This window comes from Anser cygnoides, chromosome 2 (genome assembly GCF_040182565.1).
Source record: "Anser cygnoides isolate HZ-2024a breed goose chromosome 2, Taihu_goose_T2T_genome, whole genome shotgun sequence".
NCBI lineage: Eukaryota > Metazoa > Chordata > Aves > Anseriformes > Anatidae > Anser > Anser cygnoides.
In genome coordinates, this window is record NC_089874.1 from 131,647,199 (window position 1) to 131,670,129 (window position 22,931).

The 22,931-nt window shown below is 41.4% G+C and overlaps 1 protein-coding gene and 1 long non-coding RNA gene across 10 annotated transcripts in view; one reads left to right on the top strand and one right to left on the bottom strand.

Moving 5' to 3' along the window:
* The window catches only part of LOC125180421 (uncharacterized), a 30,384-nt gene extending 14,565 nt beyond the window's left edge, over positions 1-15,819 (bottom strand). The window contains exons 1-2 of one of the 2 annotated variants that reach the window (XR_007158985.2): positions 15,682-15,819; positions 4,213-4,265 (exon numbers count right to left, since the gene is read on the bottom strand). This is a non-coding gene — a long non-coding RNA (uncharacterized lncRNA). Of the gene's footprint in view, positions 1-4,212; positions 4,266-10,652; positions 10,904-15,681 lie in introns of those variants that run through there. The other variant, XR_010829723.1, reaches the window with a different exon arrangement.
* The window catches only part of ZFHX4 (zinc finger homeobox 4), a 157,172-nt gene continuing 142,015 nt past the window's right edge, over positions 7,775-22,931 (top strand). For 3 of the 8 annotated variants that reach the window (XM_066993100.1, XM_066993104.1, XM_066993107.1), the window contains exon 1: positions 13,297-14,010. The gene's annotated coding sequence lies outside the window, so the exon portion shown is untranslated. Of the gene's footprint in view, positions 7,887-13,295; positions 14,011-16,324; positions 16,462-22,931 lie in introns of those variants that run through there. The other 5 variants (XM_066993106.1, XM_066993108.1, XM_066993101.1 and 2 more) reach the window with 4 other exon arrangements.

Consider the following 22,931-nt stretch of genomic DNA (forward strand, 5'->3'; position numbering starts at 1 on the left):
GGAAAGAAAAAAGAAAAGGAAAGAAAAGGAAAGAAAAGGAAAGAAAAGGAAAGAAAAGGAAAGAAAAGGAAAGAAAAGGAAAGAAAAGGAAAGAAAAAGGAAAGAAAAGGAAAAAAAGGAAAGGAAAGGAAAGGAAAGGAAAGGAAAGGAAAGGAAAGGAAAGGAAAGGAAAGGAAAGGAAAGGAAAGGAAAGGAAAGGAAAGGAAAGGAAAGGAAAGGAAAGGAAAGGAAAGGAAAGGAAAGGAAAGGAAAGGAAAGGAAAGGAAAGGAAAGGAAAGGAAAGGAAAGGAAAGGAAAGGAAAGGAAAGGAAAGGAAAGGAAAGGAAAGGAAAGGAAAGGAAAGGAAAGGAAAGGAAAGGAAAGGAAAGGAAAGGAAAGGAAAGGAAAGGAAAGGAAAGGAAAGGAAAGGAAAGGAAAGGAAAGGAAAGGAAAGGAAAGGAAAGGAAAGGAAAGGAAAGGAAAGGAAAGGAAAGGAAAGGAAAGGAAAGGAAAGGAAAGGAAAGGAAAGGAAAGGAAAGGAAAGGAAAGGAAAGGAAAGGAAAGGAAAGGAAAGGAAAGGAAAGGAAAGGAAAGGAAAGGAAAGGAAAGGAAAGGAAAGGAAAGGAAAGGAAAGGAAAGGAAAGGAAAGGAAAGGAAAGGAAAGGAAAGGAAAGGAAAGGAAAGGAAAGGAAAGGAAAGGAAAGGAAAGGAAAGGAAAGGAAAGGAAAGGAAAGGAAAGGAAAGGAAAGGAAAGGAAAGGAAAGGAAAGGAAAGGAAAGGAAAGGAAAGGAAAGGAAAGAAAAGAAAAGAAAAGAAAAGAAAAGAAAAGAAAAGAAAAGAAAAGAAAAGAAAAGAAAAGAAAAGAAAAGAAAAGAAAAGAAAAGAAAAGAAAAGAAAAGAAAAGAAAAAGAAAAGAAAAGAAAAGAAAAGAAAAGAAAAGAAAAGAAAAGAAAAGAAAAGAAAAGAAAAGAAAAGAAAAGAAAAGAAAAGAAAAGAAAAGAAAAGAAAAGAAAAAGAAAAGAAAAGAAAAGAAAAGAAAAGAAAAGAAAAGAAAAGAAAAGAAAAGAAAAGAAAAGAAAAGAAAAGAAAAGAAGAAAAGAAGAAGAGTAAACTTTCATTTTTCAGCATTACTGAATACTTCTCGTTATATTAGATTTCACTGCATTTCAGAAACATTAGAACAGAACACAACTTGCGGTGTCTGTGCTCCTTCGTGCTGTCTCTCTCTCTCTCTCTCTCTTTCTTTCTCCCTCTCCCTATACCATTTTGATTTAATATTTTCTGGAGCCTATTTAGTTTATAAATAACCTTAAACTGTTGAACTGTTCACTAGTTTATTTGAACAGGGGACAATGTTATTGAAACAAATCTAGTTAACAAGATAATTAGCTTTTGCAATATTCCTCGGAAGGCTGGAAGCCAGCAGTTCATCATGACACTATACAAATAGCAGTACATAATGTTAAGCCTATGCTTAAGAGTGGTTCTATCAAAACTGATTGTTCACATTACCAGCAAAGGTATTGTTTTTAAAAAAGTATCCAACGACCACCTAAAACTGATTAATTCACAAGAAGCAGAAGGATGAAAATATTTTCCAATATTAACCCAGTGTTAAATCACAGGTTACTGCTGATGTTGAAAAGATGAGGCTGGAACCAAGAAAATCCTTTTCCTTGCTTCCACAAAAGGTTTTGGGCCTAATTATTTTTAAGTATAATCCAGCCAACATCTTCTCATGCTTAGCTGCACTGAGTGACACTTATTTGTGATGCCCAGTCTGCTGAAACTGAGCAGGTTGCTGTCAGTTTAAAAATGACTATAATAAAAGTGACCATGAAGATGGATCTTGTGATTTTGCGTTTCTAATCAGTCATCTGTGAAGAACACTTTTGCTTTGATTCAGCAGACTGGTGACAGCCATGATTGATAGTGCATGAGGATGAAAAAAGGTTATTAACTGTCTTCCTATTAAACTCAATGTATTACCCCTCTAGGTGCATCTCATACTTTAAGTTAAAGTACTTACTCAGGTAAGGTCAAGAATGAACTCTATAAACACAGTATCCATCCTGTTGTAGACAAATCAGGAACTCCAATGTTAAATTTTGAAAGTTCAGCATTAAACCGTATCTGAATCTTGCTACCTTAATTACTGTGCCAGAACCAAAAAATGAGCACACCTTTATGCGTCTAAATAGATAGTCATAGACAAATAGTTCTGTGTGAAAAGGGGACAGATATTGTCCCTGTATGTTAGTGCATACACACACACACAGAGGTATGTGTCATTTTTTGCAATATTCCCAAAATAAAAGTTTGAATAACATTATGCTAACAAAAGAAATGTGAAATGGGGATATGAAGTAGCTGTGCAACTAAAGTGTAAATCTTACACAGAAAACAGCATTTTACCTATCGGCAGTTAACTTTGATATTAACTGGATCAGGTGGGATTTTATAATTTACAAAGGCTTCAAAATAAAATAAAATCAAAATGGTTTAACATAAGTGTAAAAATATGCATTTGTTGCCTTATAACACATTTTATTTTTATTTTTTTATTTCTTTTTACCGATGTGTATCGTATCAGTCAGCAGTTATAACTATCTACTGAAAAAGACAGAGGAAAATGGTACATCTATTTAGTTTTTAAAATAATTATTTGGTGGAAATACTGATTCATAGGGTTTTTCTGATTTCTAAGGATGTCTCTGTGAAGAGATGATTTTAAAGCATTTTAAGGATAAGAGTGGAACATGTTTCCTGTCTTCGTTATTATACTGACACCAGAAATGAACGGAACGAGAAAAGTGGTACACATTTTGTTTGCAGATTAGCATCATTTTAGATCTATAAGTGTATTTTGGTAGTAAATATTGAGTAAATATATATGAACTATTTTTTACAAGTAGATGTTTTACAAATAGTGTCAGTGTCATTTTAAACTTTTAAACTGATTTTACCTTTGAATAAATTTCAGGTCCTCTTTGAATTTGTTTATGCACACTTTACATTACAATAATTTTCTGTTGAAAATTAGTAGACCAAAAGATGAAAAATCCAATGACTCTAACTACAGTGTGCACATTGTCGTCTGAAAGAATGATGCACCCTCGTTTAAAAATATGCTCTTTGCACATTATATACCCAATCTCCCCAGAAATACATCTATTTAATATTTGTCTTTCAAAGTATTACAACATACTTTTAAATTTAGATTGATAATAGTCCTTCATTTCCTTTTTGAAATAAATTAAAAAAAAAAAATCTGCACTCATTTAGAATCAGACACATTTTAGAGGGAAAAAAGAGCATTATTCCAAGCTAGACCATTTCAGAAAAGAAGGATGAAGAATTTCTCTATCTTGACTATTCTGTCCTATACTTTCACATATGAAGTCTGCAACATAAATATATATTTCAATTTTTTTAAGCTGCTGTTGAATTTCAGTTGTCCCTTTTATTTTTAATAAAATTTTAAAAGGCATTCATAGTGAGTTAAAAAGAATACAGAATAAATATAATCTACCTAATGCAATGATGTTATCTCAAAAGAAATGTTAAGCAATCCTCTGGAAGATCTTTATTTCTAGAAAGTGTGCCTTTCAGGTGTGGACTTGGGAATAGGCACCAATTTTCCCTTCAGTAACATTTCTGCTTTATAATAAATTGCAATCCTGTTGTAGCCCCGTGTGGATTTACAACTGGCAGGCTTTCTCTCTGACAATTTGGGGTCACTGTGGATATAGGTGAGCAATAATTTCAGGGGTGATGGGAATATTGACAGAATTTAACAGTCTAAGTTCCTGGGCAAATATTTGTAAAATGGACACTTCTACATTGGCTTTTTAGTTAATAAGACTTTGGATTATATCGTTTGCCTTGTTTGTGGATTGTATTTTTTCTGAAAGCATCTCAGATACTCATTTCGTTTATGCTTGTATCAGTACTGCGAAACGTTTAAAGTCAAAGCTATCATTCCTCCCTGAAGCACGTTTAAGCAAAGCAGAAAGTTATGGCTATTAGAGGCTTAGTTCAAAAACTACACAGCATGCTTTTAGCAAACTGGAATGATATGAGCTATGTGTCAACAGCTGGGAACATCTTTTGTTTTGGGTAGCCTTGTTGGTGTCTGGAACAGGTGAAGCCACTGTATCAGACTTCACACCAGATAGAGGCCCTGACAGTAGCAAGAGTTTCTGACAAGGTGCCAGATCTATGGTTACTCACTCAAGAAGGGACTGGCAGGATTGGGCCCATTCTGTTCACTTTGTATGTGTAACCTATAGGGAAAAAGGAAAACTTAACTCCAGCCATACGCAAAACAGTGAAAATGTTTCAGTTGACATGGATGAAATTAACAAAGTAGATTTCTTCCTTTTAAAAGGAATTGTCACAAGAACAAAACAGAAGAAACCAAGTAATGAAACAAAGAAAAGGGTAGGAACATTTAACCTGGAACAATCATTCCCTTGGATTAAGGATTATTTAAAACCCAGTGCGGGCCTGAAACATCAACTCTAGCGGTATCCTTTGAAATGCTTTTTATTTATTTATTTATTTATTTATTTATTTATTTATTTATTTATTTATTTATTTATTATTCCAGCATTCACTACACACACAGAAAACAAATCCTGCAATAAACTGCAGGCTAAGTGCATGTGGCCCAACTAGGACCATACAAAGGCGACACATATAGCATGTGTTACAGCCAGTAGCACAGGAGTGACTTGGCCGGGGGGATCCCTCGGCTAGATCCCACTCCGCAGAGCCAGGATGCAGTAAGGGAAAAGACACCAAAAAAAAAAAAAAAAAAAAAAAAAAAAAAACACCCCCCTAAGCACACCTTCCATCCCCCAGGCAAGCGAGGGCAGGTGAAACTGCAGGGAAAGCTGACCTCTCCCCGCGGGGGGGGTGAGGATGCTGCCGTCGCCAGCAGCCCGGGGGAGTTTCGCACCCTCCAGCGCGGAGCTGCTGCGCGGAGTGCGCAACTCCCGGCGCGGAGCCCTCGCACCTGCCGGGCCGGCGGAGAAAGGATGCGGGGGGAATGCGGGGGGTCGGGGGGTGTTGTTGGATGCGAGCCCCGGGGCAGCCCAGCCGGAGGCGTCGCTGCTCCGTCGCGGCGGGGCCCCCGCGGGTGCGCAGCGGCCGCGGGCGGTCCCCGCGCGGCTGCCCCGTGTTGCCGTAGCGCTGGCTGCGCGGCTCGGGGGCGCTGCCCGGCGGCTGCGGGTGGGAAGCGGGGAGGTTGGGGGGGGGGGGGGGGAGGAAGGAAAAAGGGGGGTTGGAAGAAAGGGGTGGGGGGGCGGCAGCGGGAAGCGGCGCTGCCGCTGCGCATCCCCGCGGCCGCAGAGGCTGCGACGGCTCGGCGGGGTTGCGCGCAGCGCGGAGGGCCCCGCAGACGGCCCGCGGTGGGAAGAGCGGGGCTGTGGGGTAATGAATTCCAGCAGAGAACAGGAAAGGAAGCGTTTTTCAGAGATCTGCCGTATTTAACGTTGACCACACTAAAGATGTTATTAGCCGAGGGGGGGCGGGGAGGGCAACGGGGATGTGATAAGGGAAAATAGGTAATGACACATAACCCAAAACAGAAGTTTGAAACCAAGTTACTTCGCGGGAACAGATCCACAAACTCAACATTTTTTTATTTTTTTTTTTATAGACTGGGGCAGATGAACTCGGATAGACAGGGAGATAAACTTGTTAAGGAAAGAAATATTCTTAGAGCGACTAGGCAAATAAAATAGCAGAAGAGAAACAGTGAAAGAGATGGGGGTATGGAAATGCAAAGGACATATTCCTATTTAGAAACCCCCAAAGGAAATTGTAAAGTAGGAAATGAAAAGGAGGAGGAGAAACATTTCTGTTGTAAATTAGAGGGAATGAAGATTAGCGGGAGAAAAGGGGGAAATAGCTGCAGAAGGTCTAAAATAAAGTACCACTGAAGATCAGCCAATGTTTAAAATATCCCAAGTGAGGAAAGTGAGTGGTGCGCTCATCTCTTCGGTATGGGTGTGTGAGAGAGAAATGAGTAGGGATAATTACTAATATAGCACATGTCTGGAGGAACCAATCCAAAATAAGAGGTAAATTTGGCTGGTGAAGACAGACATGAAAAGGGCTGGAAGAAAACTTAGGCACGCAGAGACCTGAGAGGATAGAAAGAGAATTAGAGGAGGAGGAAAGATCCAAGAGTACGGGGAAACTTAGAGGACCAGTTGGATGGGGAGGAAACGGCTACGGCAGAGATGGGAAGAGAGAATGGAAGTGTGAGAGCGAGAAAAAGGGAAGGGGAGAGATTCAGGAGAGCAAATAAACCTGGGAGAGGGAGAGGGAATGGTGGGAGCGGATGGGAAGAAGGAAGGCAGGAGCAGAAAACCCGAAGGAGAGAGGGAAGGAGGGACAGAGGGAGGGATGTGGGGAGACAAGGAAGGAGACAGAGGGAGGAGACAAGGACTGAAGTCTCCCAGCCTGGGGAAGGTGCAGCACTGAGTGAGAGAGAGCTCACTCTGTGGGTTAGGTTAGATTTCCAGAGCTCTTAGAGCTCATCGACCAGCCCGCTGGAGTCACTATTCAACCCGAGTCCCAAACACACGCCTCACTAACTACTTTACAGCCACTTTCATTGATTTTCTTTATCAAATAAACATAATACCCGTTACAGCAACACTTCCTCTTCGCGCAGCCAGAATGCCACAAGCTCTGATTGCTGCATTTCTCCGGGTCGCTGTTCGCCTCCCTCCACCCCTAAATAAATTGTGTTCTTTCACTTAAACGCTCAAATACATTATTGCTTGCAGAATTTTGCTGTAATCTGGAAAGTACACTGCGAGCTAGGCAAATCGTTTGAATTAGAAGGTAAAGGGTCCCTATCCCCATCGCCCTGGCGTGAAGACACACATTTGTTCCCTCAGTTTCAGGAGTACCTTGTATATTTACATACTTATTTTCTACTAATAAGTGGTAACTTAATTTCAAGGGCGATATTAAAGTGAACGCTCCCGCCTGAAAAATACATAAAAAAAAAAAACCGCAACTTTAGCAGCTGCACCTAAGCTGTCACTTGATTTAAGCATTTCAGCCTCAAAACTCAATTTTATTTTAAAAATTCCCTAAAAGTAGCCCCCTTCAAAAGCTGTTTTTGAACCAGGCTCTTCCATATATGTCAAAGGGCTGTTGAATTATTCATTATTATAATTACTATCATCATTGTCATTATCCCTTTCCATGTGGAAATAATTTTATTATCGTAATTTGATATCTGAAGAATTTCCTGTTAGTCGTTTGATAATCACTTTTTTTTTTCTACCGAAAAGTTTTGTTTAGAAATGAGAGGAAAATATTTTAAATGCTTTTATGCTTACTATAGATTTCCGTTTATCTAATCGATTGGAATGCCAATAAATCGATTAAAGGTTTAGTGTTTTACAAACAACCATTTTGTGCTTTTTGATTTTACGTTCAGAATGATTTTAATAAAGCTAATGCCTTCTCTGAGCGTTTGTTCACCCCAAACCTAATATTCCATCATTTCTATTATTTACAGTTGCAATTTAAAATGTTCGTAATGAGCAAAATAAACACAAATAAAAGAAGGAAATAATCTGTATAAATTACTTTGTGCCTGTGGTCAACATATTTAGGCAAAGCCCTTAAAAATCTTGGTGAATTATATGCGATCATACAGTGATTGCGGAATATTAAATTAAACTTAGATAAATCCGCATTGAAGGAGGCAGCACCCAATCCTGAATTTATTTCCCATTTTCTATAACAGCATCACTGCGCTCCTCTCTTTGCAATGACAATGTGCCAAATCTAGGCATTTTGAAAACATTTTCCATATGCTTTAACTGGAGACTGATAGACAAAGAAGAAAAGGAGATGGTCTTTTTTCTCTTGAGGTATATTTCCTTTAACTTTTCCTCCAACCTTTCCTGATCTTCATCATTTATAAACAAAAGTTTTAAAATCATTAGGACTTTTTTTTTTTTTGTCTTTCACCTTTTTTTTTTTTTTTCCTTATCGCGTAATCAATTCCTGAACTGTGGAGCTTCGGTTGCGCTTTAATGCAGGACTATAGAACTATCATTTCTATACCTTGGCGGACAACGTTTTGAGGAGAAAGCATTGAATCATTTAGTTTTCGCTTGCTGCTTTTTGTAATTAAAGGTGGTTTTAATTATACTTTTTTGTAAGTCAGATCAGATGTGCTGCTTGCTTGCTGGAAGGATTTTCTTTTCTTTTAACGGTGCTTTTAATTTATGTGTAGTTTTTACGGATAACACAGAGGTGGTGGCTTTTATTTAGCTGTAAAATCCACACGTTTTCTTTGAAAACTTGGCTCCTTGGGCGAAAATAACTTTTCCTGGTTGCTTTATAATCGCTGTTTGTGGCAGAGGTAGTTTAGCATATTGTCTACACAACAAAGATTCCTGTTTTATTGGCAGTGTGGATTGTTGGATTTAGATATAAATATTTCATAACTTTCTTCTTTCTGCAGTAAGATCGGCAGTTTTACTGGCTTTTTCTCCCTTTTTGTCTGTCTTTCTACCAGAATCGTTTTCTTTCTGAAGTCCCTTTTTGTCCCTTTCCAGGAGAGAATGTAAAATTTTTCCCTTGGATATATCACTGCTGGAAATATGCTCTTGGGCTTTCTGGAGGGGATGGGGGGGGAGGGGGGGGGAGAGTGGTGGTAAGCGGTCGTTTTCCTTGATTTGCATAAGAGCTAGTGAAGTGCCTGTGAAGTTGGTGAATTGCTATTGTTTGGGGCTAGTCCTGACTGTTTTTGTTTATAAACACTGGGGTGGTTGCCGGGAGGGGAGGGAGGTCAGAGCACTGTCAAAGCGCTGACCTCTGAAAGCCCAGAGGGCGCCTGGCTCCTTCACCCTCTCCTTTCTCTCTCTCCCTCTCCCTTTTTCTTTCCCTTCCCATCCAAGGCCAGGAGCTCAGGTTCAGGGCATTTAATCCCCGCGATCTGCCCAAGAAAGGAGCTGAAAAAGGGCTGTTAAGGCTCCGGAGGAAACGCCGGCAGCAGACTTAGACCTGGAAGGCTTTTATTTATAGTAACGTCCGGGTGCGCGGGTTTGTGCGGCTTCAGCCAAAATAACAACAACAGCAGCAAAAAGCCAATCAGGAACGGCACTATTTAGAACAAAATCTTATCGAGATGTCTGTACTGTATTCGGATACGATTTTTGTCTTAGGTGACTGCTCGTTAGACGCACTTGCAGGAGGTGAATGCCAAATGTGGGACAGCGAGGGTAGAATCATAATGCAATGTATTATTGTTGGTTTATTTCTTTTTCGAACAAAACTTTCTAGGAATCAGAGCGGGGATTTTGTTTTTCTTTTCCTTCCTTCCCCCCCCCCCCCCCCCCCCCCAGCCCTTTTTAGTGTGTACCGGAATGTATTTGGCTTAAGGGGGGGGGGGGGGGGGGGGGGCGGGAGGGGAGGAGGATTAACAATAGATTTGTATACGTGATACCTGCAAAGGAAGAAATAATTAATAGTAGCCAAACGCTTTGGGTTCAGAGTCAATTTCATCTCGGGGAAGAAGGAGAGGGGGAAAAAAAAAGTACAAGAGATTGCTATCAGGTTTAAGTATGTTTTGAAAAGAAGTTGCTGAGTTAAACAAAAATGTTAGTTAACACACTGCCTTTGTCAAATAGCCCCCGGGAGGAGAAGAGACAACAAAAAGGAGAGGAGGTGGGGGCTGGGGATCTGAAAGTGTCTGTAGCTCAGATAAAGGGTCTGTAACACTGAAATCTTGTAATACCTCGTTTCAAACTGAGCTCATCTATAGACTTAGGGAACGCAGTAAAAAGACACGGATCCCCTTTCCCTTGGGCTGGGGTCTGGTGAGAGGAGAAGGTGGGGGAAGGGGACGTTTATTAGGGAATTATGTCGGTTTATTAAAAAGGGGAGCGGCTGTGGCTGTAATTATGCAGATCCTTGTGCCCCTGTGTGTCCGCAGCGCAGATTTAGGGAGTGAAATGAGCTTGGCGGAGAGACGTGGTGTAGCAGAGCCCAGTTTGGACTGGGATTTCTTTGTCTATTAAAGAATGGTCAGTCTCGGGCTTTGGCCCGCACCAGACCTCGCCCAGGCCAATAAGTTTTCCTTGGGGCTGACGCTGGAGGTGGTGGAAGGACAGAGCAGGCTGTTTATTATTATTATTATTATTATTATTATTATTATTATTATTATTATTATTATTATTCCCCCCCCCCCCCTTTGAAACGTAACGTCACTATCAGAGCTTTTGTGGTTTCAACAGGAGTCTCGAAAAAAAAAAAAAAAATCCCCAAACGTGTAACGGTGCCTGCAGGAGAAGTTCGGAGGGGGGTGGGCGGGGGGTCCGCCGGGACCGGAGGAGAGGAGCTGAGAGGTGAAGGCGACAAGTCTTCGGGGGCGATCAGCTGAGCGAGAGAGGGAGGAGAGAGGGGAAGAGGGGAGCGGGAGCCGAGCCGCGCTGCTCCGGGCCGGGCCGGGCCGGGCCGTGCCGTGCCGCCTGGGAGCCCGCCCGCCTGGGAGCCCACCCGCCGGCTCGCCCCGCACCGCACCGCAGCCGCAGCCGCACCGCAGCCGCACCGCAGCCGCAGCCCCGGGTCCTCCTCGCCTGCCTCCCCCAGCCCGCGCCGCGCTCCCGCTCTTATCACATCCCACAAACCTGCTGCTGCTGCCTCCCGGAATTAACCTTCTTCGATTTTTCCTAGCTACGTGGCGATCCCCGGGTTTCTTCTAAACTGTTAACATCCCGTAGTGCCCTTTTTTTTTTTTTTTTTTTTTTTAGCTTCACCCCCCCCCCAACCCCCCTCCCTGATAGCTACTATTTTTAGGGAGAGAGAAAAAGAGAGAGAGAAAGAGAGAGGAGATTTAAAATGTTAGGAAGGACAGTAAACAGTGGCAGAAGAAACCCTGAAAAATGTGGACTCTCCTCTCGCAATTCCTGCCTGTGTCCTCCCCCCCCCCTTTGTTCCTTTAGCTGTAACTCAAGAACACCATAAACCTATATCCCCCTTCAAGAAGAGAGAAAGGGAAAAAATCTACAGCCAAAAAAGAATGACTTGACTGTTCTGACGTTTGGTGTTTTGACATTAATGACATTAATGATATTGATGTTTCACCATGAAAAAAGCACTAGGAATAAAGGAGGTGGTGGGGGAGGTGCGGGGGGACGACTTTAAAACTAAATTATCTTCGTTTCCTTATTCTTCTGTGACATTAAGTATACGTGTTTCTTCACTTGAATTTGAAATAGATGTATTGTTCTCAGGTGTTTCTTCATCACATTGTATTTAATTGTCTCCAGTCTTAGGAAATGTGTTACCATCCTTCAGGCATGCACTTGAATGGACAATGCATCCTTCTATCTCAGAGTCCCGTTTCGTCTACAATTTAAGCCTAAAAGCCCCTTTCCATCATACCCCCTCAATCCGATAACTGTAAACGGGTTTCAGAGATTCCATTTTCACTCTTTGTTTGCATTTTTTTCTACCCTTTAAACAACGATGCAGAATATTGTTAGTTGCCTTATTACCTTCATTCACAGGGAGCAGTGCTTGTGGAAATCTACATACATGTGCTCAGTTTGTTTGGTTTTGTTTCTTTCTTTTTGTCATTGATGAGCTGGTGCAATGCTTAGGTGAGATTTGAAGAAGGAATAAAGTTGCTCTCAAGAACCGTCCAGTGCCCCTGACTTTTCCTAAAGTTTGAGTCTTGGAGATTTTCCTGAAGTTTGAAGTAAGGCTTCTCTGGATTGGAGTAGGGCTTTATTGGCAGGCTCCAATCTTTGGAATAGCCGTACTTTCAGGCTGGCGATTTTTTATTTGTCTTTTTTTTCCTCCCCTTTCCAAAGACTTTTTTTTTTTTTTTCCTCCCAAACTATCAAGACCTTCACTCTGACCTTAAACATCTGCTTTTAGCAACTCAGTTCCCTGACACTGGCCTGTGCTTCCTTAAGGGCAGCCTTAATTCATCATCAGGTGGGGATTTTCCTATTAGCGTTAGTTCCAGTACTCGCAAAATGTTCTTCTGGCATAGAAGGTTTCAGGCCTGGAGAGGTGCACATTTCTGCCATCTAGGTTTTTGCTGGTTTGTTGTTGTTGTGGGTGCATGGTTTTAATGGAAGGCTGCGATAAAACCTTCCTGCTGGTTTTTGGCGTTTAAGGCCTACGAGAATCTTTTGACGTGTGTCCCAGGAATCACGAACTTCAAAGGCTTGTCAGCGCTGAGGTTATGGTTCACCTGCACAGGGTCCCTGGTACTGTAAATATCCCTCACATGTAACTGTGACTTAGTGACCATTTCTGGTATACCCATTTTTGGAATGGCATTATCAAAAATCTGCACGTGTTCTTGCGGTGTATTCAGATGCTCTTTGAATAGTCATGTTTTTATCTTCAGTAGGGGGTATTTTAAAGTATGTCTATTCCTAGTTTTAGTTAATTATCTTTTAATGAAAGTGTCAGTCATATTCACATCTGCAGTATTAGGTTAAGATAATTAGATTTTCAAATGAGAAGCAATCTTCTTAAATCCCACACAGGAAAATATTTGTAGAAGATTCCGATTTATAATGACGTCTGTACATTTTATCCTAGTTTTTATCATAATAACCTCCCCCATCCACTCCCCAAAAAATATCTAAGGTGTCTAGTAAAATATAATAGACAAAGTATTAATAAATATCAATACTTGTAGAGAAAGTGGAAGATGATTGCAAGTATATGCATGAAACATGTATCGTATGCAAAGAGACTCTTTCCCTGGGCTGGTATTTACTTCATTTTGATAAGGCTGTTTACAGTTGACATTGTATATTCTAGAAGGCTTTGTGTTTTACTTCGTTGATTTCTCCAAGCAATTACATGGCGCCCACCAAATGAAGTGTGTTGTGCTATGTGTGACCGTGTGTATGTGGAGCCTATGTATATACGTGTAAATATAATGTGGGATGTGTGCATGCGTGCGCATGTGCTTGTAAATAAATTCCTCTTTATCTCTGTATAGGAATATCTGTAAGATTCCCTATTTTAGATACACTATCTTTTCTTTTACGGGGACATCGTACATTCATTATCCCATTGCAAACATATATTTTTCATTAAATCTCCATTAAAAGGGGGGGGGGGGGGGGGGGAGACAGACAGAAAGACAAACAGCAAGAAATATCTCCCTGATGGAATAATTAATTTGGACCCGTTTCTTTTAAGTTCCCGAACAGTTAAAAGAGCAAGTCTGCCCCATCTTCTTCCCCCCCCCCCCTTTTTTTTTTTTAATTTTCCCCAGCCATCTACTTTGTGTGCCTGTGCGTGTGTGTCTGTGTTACTAATGAAGTTTGCAGACTCGTGTTTGCATCCACGAGCTCCTTTTTGCTGCCCCTTCTTCTCCGGGCTGCCTCTGTGGCTCCCGCAGCCCCGGCGAGCCCCCGGCAGCCGCGGCAGCTCCGGCTTCCCCGGCTCCGGGGCTGCGCGTCATTTGCAGCCCGGAGAATGTTGATCACCTCACTAATTACACCTCTCCCTCTCCTCTTCCCTCTCCTCTCCCTCTCCCTCTCGCTCCCTCTCTCTCTCTCTCTCTCTCTCTCTCCTCTCTCTCCTCTCTCTCCCTCTCTCTCTCTCATTCCCAGAGTGCATATCGGGAATAGACACACAAAGACATGCGCACTCAACTTAATCAGCCATTTTTTTAAACAGGGCTAAAACGATAATAATTAGCAGAATAAAGACATATCGGATTTTCATTTCCTTTCCTCCTTTTCCCAACCCCTTCACAACCAAACAGCGAGACCGCGGTCGGCACATGCTTTAACAACTCCCGGACCCCAAAGGACCGCTCCATGCCCCCCACTTCTTGCTCAATCATTTTTATTTTCACCCAATAAAGTTGGAGGATTATTTTTTTTTATTATTTTTTTAATGAACCTTCTCTCGTTTACTTGGATGTGATCAGCTGTTAAGTAAATAAAGCAAAACAAAAAAAAAAAGAGGCGAAGATCCAGTAGGAACTGCGAGGGGAAATGGAAAGTAAGTTTTTTCTTTAACTTTTATTGAGTAGTTTGTGTTAAATTTAGGTCGAGTATCGATTATCTTTCCAGGCTGATCTTGCACAATCTTTGATATTTCGCTCTCGCTCTCGCTCTCTCTCTCTCCCTCTCTCTGTGCCTCTTTCTCTCTCTCTCACATACACACACACACTCACATCCCCAGATCCCATGTATCTCTCCCCTCTCTCTCTCCCCCCTTTTTCTGCCTGTTTCCCCATTTTTAGGTACAGTATTTGCTCTCATTTGGGGAGGAGGGGCTGCTTTTTCTCTCTCCCTTCTTTCTTTCTCTCTCCCTCTCTCTCTTATTCCGGGGGATACGTTTTGTTTGTGTATTATTTTTTGTTTGTTTGTTTTGGTTTCGGGATTTTTTTATTTTTTCGGGCTGTAACTTTGGGATTGAGCGTGGGACCCCGCTCACTTTGCAGCAGAGATTCGGGGGGTGCCCCCCACTTTTTATTTTGCCTTTTTTTTTTTTTTTTATCTCCGAGAGCTCGGGGTGGGGGGACGTACTGTCAGATTAGGGAAGACGTTACGGCTGTCAGAAGTCATCGCTCGCCAGCCCCTTCAGAGCTCGCGCTCTCGTTTCGCAGCCCGGTCCCCCCAAAACTTTGAGGTGCTTTTTGAAGGCACATTCCGCTCTCCCACCCTCCTTCCCTCTCCTCCCCATCTCCACCCCCCTCGGCCTCCCAAACTTTCGCTTTCGGGCGGGGGTTGTGGGGGAGGGTGTCGGGGGGTGCCAGCAGGGCAATGGGGACCCTGTCTCTGCGTGCGTGTGTGCGGAAGAAGGTGAGGGGTGCCCCCCCCAGCCCCCCCTTTTATTTGGCAGGTAGGTTTCTCAGGAGCAGAGACAGGGGTGGCTGTGCGGGGGTGAGCGCGGGGCTGAGTGAGTGAACGCAGGGGGATCGCGCCGGCTCTGGCAGCAGGAGGAAGAAGAGCCCGTTAGGAGCGCGCCCTGCCTCTCTGTCAGTTTCGCCGCACGGAGCGGAGAGGCAGCACGGCACGGCCCAGCACGGCCCAGCACGGCACGGCACGGCACGGCCCCGCCGGCGGGGATGCGCGGCCAGCTGCTGCCTACGGGCGGCTGCCGGCCGGGCGCTGCCGGAGCCCCCGGCATCCCCGCCGTGCCGTGCCGAGCCGTGCCGTGCCGCGCCATAGGAAAGGCTCCTCGCCGGCAAGGTCGGGGGCTGCATTCAGAGCAGCCTTTCTGAGATTTTTGAAGGGGGGCATGGGATGGGGGGGCGGTTGTTTTGCGGGACAGGCGTCCATTTATTTTTTTTTAAACCGAAGACTAAGGTGTTAAAAAAAAAAAAAAAGGCAAAAAGCAACGGCTAACCAAAAAAAAAAAAAAAAAAGCTCATAAACAGCGAGAAGGCAGTTCGGTCCCTGCTCTGTCATACTGCTCGTGCCAGAATCAAGTGCATCCCTTCCCATCACGGCGGCTAATGGCAGACGCGTCCCTGCTTCCCCCTCTTGCCTTACGTGAAATTTCCTGCAAAAAAATGCTAATAAACTTTCCCCCCATCCGATGCCAACTTACGGCGGTTCCCCTCCACTCCTCCCTTCCTGCATCTTCTCCCCCCCCCCCCCCCACCCCCCCCCCAGCCTCCCCAGCAGCAGCAGAAAATGCGCGGGTTGGTATTTCTTTTGTTACCTGCGAGCCGGGCGGCCGGGGGTCTCTCATCGGCTGCTTGGGGCACTGGGTCCAACCGAGAGAGGAGGCACATCAGTCGGGTTCAGCCTGTTTCACCTCAGCGCCGTCCCGAGGAGGCTTTAGCCACCATTCAATAACACACCCTCCTCCTCCTCTTCCTCCTTAGGTACCAAGGCAGAGATCGCAAACATAACACCCCCCCTCCCCACCAAAAAAAAAAAAAAAACCAACCAAAAGACAACTTGCCAGGCTGAAGATGGTGGATTTACATTAAGCCAGACACAGGCAGGTTCACTCAGGAAGTCTGACCATCCCGTTTTCTGACAGTTGCATTTCCTCGGCTCCATTCCGTCCTCCTCTCTTCTTTTTTTTTTTTTTTTTAATTTTCTTTTTATTAGCCTCGTTCCGTTTTTAATCAAGGATTATGTAGTTGGCAGGAGGACAGCGAGAAAGAGAGTGGAAAGAGAGGGCTCGTGTGCTTTTGGGGTGGTTGCTGTGAGGGTGTTTTTTTTTTTGATGGTGTATTTTTTTTTTTCAATTGTGTTTCCCCTGGATTTTCAGTGGCTCGATCCTTAGGAGCGGTGGTGGAGTGTTTAAAAAGATCATATGTAGCATTATATTTTTAGTTTGGTGGTGGATGGATGGAAGAGGTAGTGAGAAGCCTTTGCAGCCCTGCCTGTTGTTGGTTAGATTGAGGCAGAGACTTGGCTGCGATTGGGACGCGACTGTGACATGGGCATCGATCGCTTCCATTGAGAGCAATGCAAAAACACAGCCTGGGTATGTAACACTCTCAGTGCCATCAACACTTGTTTTACTTTATATTTACTGGCAAAACTGACAGAACGATCCGGAGTGCTTTTCTTTGAAATAAGGAATACAAACATTTGGCTGGGAAGGTGCACAAAGAAGATTGTGGAAATAAACGGGGGGCTGAAGGTTGGGATGGAGGGGAAGAGCCTTAATCATCATTGCTCCACTTCCTATTCAACTGACTGTATTTAAGGAGTTTCTCTCTTTTCTCGACTGGGGGATCCTACTAAACTGGTGGAAATGGAAAAAAAAATCAGACAATCAACCTTGAGGGAATATCTGCTAGTTTTCAGGGTTTGCGGTTTCAGCCGGTAGGAAGGCACACAAAATAAAAGATGGCTAGCCAGCTGTTTTAACCTCTTGCACCTGGCTCCAGAGCTGGGGCTCACCAGGATTATTCAGTTATTCGTGCTATCTGTGCTTGAATATTTATAGTGTACAATCTGGAGATCCACACAGTGCATTGTAGCATCTCTTTATCCTTTAGTCGTGGGCTTTTTGGACTTCGTCAACATAAACATGTATTCAATAGTTTTCATTTTTATGATAATGAACAGAGAGGGTCAATGAAATATAGAGGGAAAAGTCGTAAATCTGCAAAAGTGAAACCTACCCAAGGAACAAAGAAAGGTCAGGTAAACCATCTGTGTAAGTCACAGTAATAGTACCTGCTGTTTGGTTTATGCAGTGATACTGGTTTATTATTCTCTAAAATGAAACTTATCCGCTAGATCAAGTTAAAACTAAAGGAGAGCTGTGGAGATGATAAATGGCATTGTATGCATCTTTCAGAATAGGGACACGTTTTTGTTCCTAGATTTTTGAATAGTTTAGGTTTATTTGCGAAGATGGTGCAACAGCAAAGAACATAGAAAGGGGGCCGAGAAAAATCACTGTTTAATATTGCAGAATTTACTGCTTCCATTCTGACCATGAGCCTAAATTTACACAATGAAATTTGATTATCTCTAATAACAATATTAGATCCTGCACTGGATGGATGAGAATTGAGGTGGTTTTGTTGATTGCAAGGGTTTAATGTTGCATTTCAGAATCTGATGTGGTTTAGCCTCCCTTCCATTAACTGGAAAACCCCTGAGGTTTTACAATTATTTCTTAAAGATAATACATTTAAGATTGCATTGGTAGGCTGAAGAAAAGTCATAAAGGCAAGAAGGGAAGCCCTTAATAACTCTTGAGATTCAGACATGTTCAGCAGTTAGATTGGCTCTGACTTCACCAAGGGTCGACAATGTGTCATTTCCATGAAGCCAAATTGCCCTCTGCCTATATGATATTAATGTGCAAATCAATATTTCAGGGATTAAATTTCCCTTCTTCATTTTTTATGGTTTCTACCTCAATAAGTCTCAAGTCTATTAGAAGAGGCTGGATGATTTAAAATCTTTCACTGCAGAATGGCTTGTCGTAGCCTTGTTTCACAGACCGTTTTTGGATTTTAGTTATAAAAGACTAAAGGCATTCCAAAGAAGTTGATAGTCAATATAGGGACATGCTCACTGTTGTAAAGCCCTTGTTCGATTAAGAGCTAAAAAGGTATTGAAAATATAATATATATGTTTATGTAATATATATGCATTCTGCTGCTTTAAAAATATTGTGTTAATCACCTATTGATTTATTTCAAAATCAATTGAAGCTCCTTTCTTATTAGTGATTTGTTCAGCATTCTTCAGCCTTGTTGTTAATTTTCTTAAACAGCATGCATGAATTAATCTGCTGGTAGAATGTGTTTTGGGTTTTCTTTGAGGCATATTTAAAACCAGGCATTCTTACCTATTTAAGCTGAGTGGTGTGAAGAGTTTAGTATTGTTGGGAGAGCCAGGGCACTGTTTGCTGCACTTTGGATTCAGCATTGTTTTAATGAAGCTAAGGGGCACTTTGTAAATATTTTATGATTTCTACTCAGATGCTTATCAACAATGTTTCTTAAGGGTTTCCAGTGAATATTCAGGATCCGTTAAAAATTAACATGGAGCTATCTGGTCTGGAAGGAAACAGTACATGACAGAAAATTTAGGTCAAAATATGAGGTTGTGACTTTATCACATAATGTTGGGAAGGCCCTACTGTCTATCATTTAGTGTTGTTTTATAGTCTTAGACCATCTGGACCAAGTTCCGCACAGCTGCATGAATTTCATATGTGATAGAACATTTTTTCCATTCAGTGTGAAATGTTCCTTCCTAAAAACGTACACCAGACTCGCTTAATTTAGTCTGCTAAAAGAAATGCACATGAAAAAGGACAAAAGACTCTTTAATCTCTGCAAGCTGTTTGTTTTTCTTCAAGATTCCTGTCTGTTTGGGTTTGAAAAGTCATGTTTATTGAGCAGATGATTCTGAGGTGTGACATTAAAATAATATATGATTTTTGTGCTAGTTTCTGCTCTCCTAGTTAATTTGCAGAACTACTTTTTATGCCTGTCAAAACACATAGTTAATCTATTCTTATTTACAATTAATCTCAATAAAATTAATCTTAACTATGCCTTAGTCAGTAGCTTAAAATATCTAATTATATTCAATTAACTGCTGTCATAGTAATTAACACTGCTTAATTGCCTCTGCATATATTTATGTAAAGCTCATTAGTTACTGCTTGCTCTTTTTTCCTTTTCTCAGTCCCATTTTTTGTGGCTCTGAGAGCACTGACACAAAGCCCAGTGCAATTTTTTGACAATTCGGTTCTTGAAGAATCTGTGACAATGGCAGTACATGTGTTCATAGCGTGTTGTGTGGGTAAATATTTATGTTTTCATATGCAAAAAGGGTACCAGAGCTGGGTCTCTAAAGAACTTCCAGCCCTCCCCACCTCCTTCTCCTACACCAGCACATACAAAAATGTTTTCTAGCCTTGTTGATAGAAATATGAGAAGCCAGATTAAGCTTTGTGTTTATAAATGAAGAGCTTTTCTGCATCTGCCTTGGGGCTGTACCCAGAAGGCAGAGCTTTGCTGCTCCAAATTCATTCAAAGGGTTAAAGACTTGGCCAAGGTTCAAACTGGGAAGCGCCCAGGGAAAGTGCATGTGAATATGTACAAGTTTCATGTAATTAGTGCTTAATTATATTAACATATGCAAATTGTCAACTTAGGAGCTTGTTGAGCTGGCAAAGATCAGCCAGGCACAATTGCTGTATTGTTCTGAAACAATAATGGATTTCAAGTTGGATTGTGAAAACACATAACTAGCTATCTAATTTAACTCATACCATGGTGAAATTTCATTAGTCTCCATGGAGACTGGTTTAATTGTGCTGACTAATGTTCTGGGCTGCAGAATGTCCTAAAAAGAAAGCGTTGTTTGCCTAATCCACCTTACAATGACACTTGTTTGTACATGTTTCCCTTGTGTGAGAATTTGCATATGCAAATAAATAGTTTCTCTGCCCCATTTGTCATGGCTGTTCATTACCCATGAAGAGGACATTGTTACTAGGCTGTTACTGAGTCTCCCAAGACAGGATAGTGTCAACCAGTCCAGCCACATTCTTTCATAATTTGTTTCTGATTAATAGACCAGAGTGAGGCTCATTCTATTCAGGCCTCTGCAAAGGGAAGGTCAATTCTGTCACTGAAAAGAGTTTCCGCAGCAACTGAAGTTTTTGCTCTCCCTCCCCGCAACACCCCCCCCCCCCCCAAAATAATCATATTTAAAATAATGTATTCTTGCTTTAAGGAATACCTCCGCTAATAATCTCTAGTTTCCTAAAGCAAAAGATAGGAAAATAAAGGAGATTCTGGTATTGGAATATTAATCCTGTTTTTGACAGAAAGGTAAACTGATATAATTGCTTTTCAGTCGAAGGAATGGGGGTTTATACAAGTGTGAAAGCATCGGAAAAGGATTAGCATTTTTTTGCATAATGAAAAGCTCTGTTGAATAGGGCACTGAATGGTTGACTGAATGACTGAGATGAAAGGAAGATGAAAATGCAGGCTCCTCTTTCTTTATGCCTATGTTCAGCTCTCCCTAAAGTTATGTTTGTCCAAGACTTGAGAAAACAAGCAGGAGCTCGGATTTCAGCAACTTTTTAAGATGCCCCGAGTTTCCATCATCATGTGGAGTAATATGTATGAGAACAGTGCGGCGAAAGGCTGATAAACACAGGTTTGGTTGGAGAAGAGTTCCAGGAACATGACAGGCAAACCAAATATTGACTATTGGGTATCAAGGATTCCCAGCACTTCGCCTGGGGGAAAGAGCAAGGGAGGAGGGGGCCAGCAGGGAGGGACAGAGTCAGTTTAAAAGTTGCCAATGGAAATTATGCATCGACGCATAATAATCTAATAAAGTTTGGTATTCGAGGAAGCAGGGTTTAGTCAATATCTGTTTTAATTATTAAACTATTACTCTTTTGGAAAAAGTTATGAGTTCTGACTCAGTGCTAAGTGTTTAAGTGGTGTATATAAAGCCTTTCTGAGGAAAAAATTACTCTCTTGTTTCGGCTTTTAAAATAAAGAAAGCTTACTGAAATAGAAATTGATATATGCACATAGCGAGCAGGGTGCTTGGCGGGACTGCGTCCGTGTACTCAAGTTGTTTAAAGTATTTTGATTCAGGTAGGTTCAGGTGGCGAGGAGGGCCTCAGCCTCCTGCAGTCAGTACAAGCCCCCACTGACTTCAACCAGAGCAGGATCAGGCCCCGAGACAGGGCTGCAACTGGTTAGCTGTTGACAATGTGATCAGTGCTTCTAATTATGTTCTCTCAACAGTAATTAGGGCAGTTAAAATACCATAAGTGTTGAGCCACTTTTGAAAGTGGGAAGTGGTTCTTTTGTATGTATGTAAATCAAATGCGGTGTGAATAATTGTTTGTATGTATGCATATTAAATAGGCTTTTTTTTTTTTTCAGGTCAACATAAGAACCGATTTAGAGCTACTGTGGAAAATTGTTGGTAGATAGACTAACTAATAACATGTTTGGGGGATTTTTCTAGTTTGTAGAACGTATATTTGTATGTTTGTTAGTTCAGCATTGGAGTTGACTTGATAATGTTTAAATGGTTAGAGGTGTCTCTAAGAAATTGTATTTTTTTTAGTGGATAAATGAAGTAAAATCACAAATGCAGGAAGCGCTCGGTCAGAGTAAAGTGATGAAAATTCTCTTCTTTAAGACAAATTTAAGACCTTCTATGGGGCATGCAAATCTTTTACTGCTAGCTATGAAATTCCTTATAACTTCTTTTAAAGAAACATGCTTATGGGATATTCTTTCATTCTGGGAACAGCTTATTTGTGCATTTCCCTAAGAAAAATGTGTTAATTTAAAAAATAAATTCATTTATATTTTAAAATATTGTTAACCAAGCACCATGTGTTGTCTCTGGCAAAGTTCCAGCCACCGTAGAACTGGATAACACATGGGTTAATAATAACTTATGTGATGTCTGCATTCTTACTGAATGGGCAGAAACCCAGCACACTGAGACTCGAGATTTTACAGAATAAGATGTAATGCAGAAAATGGTTAGGTGAACAGATGCAGAGACAGAAGAAACTAAAAATCTTTTGATACATGCTTAAAAATCTAGTGGATTCTGTTGGGTTGTTGGGATTATTATTAATTTATTGATAGCAGAGTTCAGCAGACTTGTAGAGATAAACTTATTTTACATAAATAAGGGCAGCAGTTTTAGCCTTTAATACATACTACTCTATTCCTTTTTAAATCATTCCACAGCACTTTTATACCTCGATTTTTTACTATTCCTCTAACTTTTGCTGAGCTCCAAACTGTGCCAGAAAAGTTTGTACCAGAATGAAATATGGTAGTCTTGTTGAAGAATGATATTTTCTGCTTAAAATATTCTAAAGAATAGTTTAACAAAGTTTTATGATCAAAATAAAAGCTTGCCATATTGAGATTCTCTTTTATGTTTTCACATTGTTCAGAATCAGCTTTACATTCCAAAAAAGAGAGAGAGAGAGATTTGGAAAGTAAATTGTCAAAATTATAGCTTATTTGCTTTTAGTACTTTTGAGAACATTTTTATGTGCAGAAACTGGGATTTCTTTGCAGACAAACATAGCAGAGTTTTGACACTCCCGCTGATCTGATAGGCTGTACCAATTCCTAAGTAGGTGTTCAGGTCAATAGTTCACAAACTAAAGGCTATATGTACATGATAGACCATGGTGACTCTGAAAACATACATTTACCATATAAGCTGCAATGCTGTCTGCTGAACAAGTGATGCGCACGCTGGACATACATCTAGAATTGTGTTACTAGATGAATATTCTGCTTCTAAAACAAAGAAGTTCTTAAAAAATGCCCATGTCAATGTGAGCCTAGGACAAATAAACCCAAAAGAAACCAGAACCCAATTCTTTCTATTCATCCTCTACTAAATTAAAAATAATTCCCCCAAAATAAGAGGAGTTATGTGGGTGTAAAACCGACAAGACAT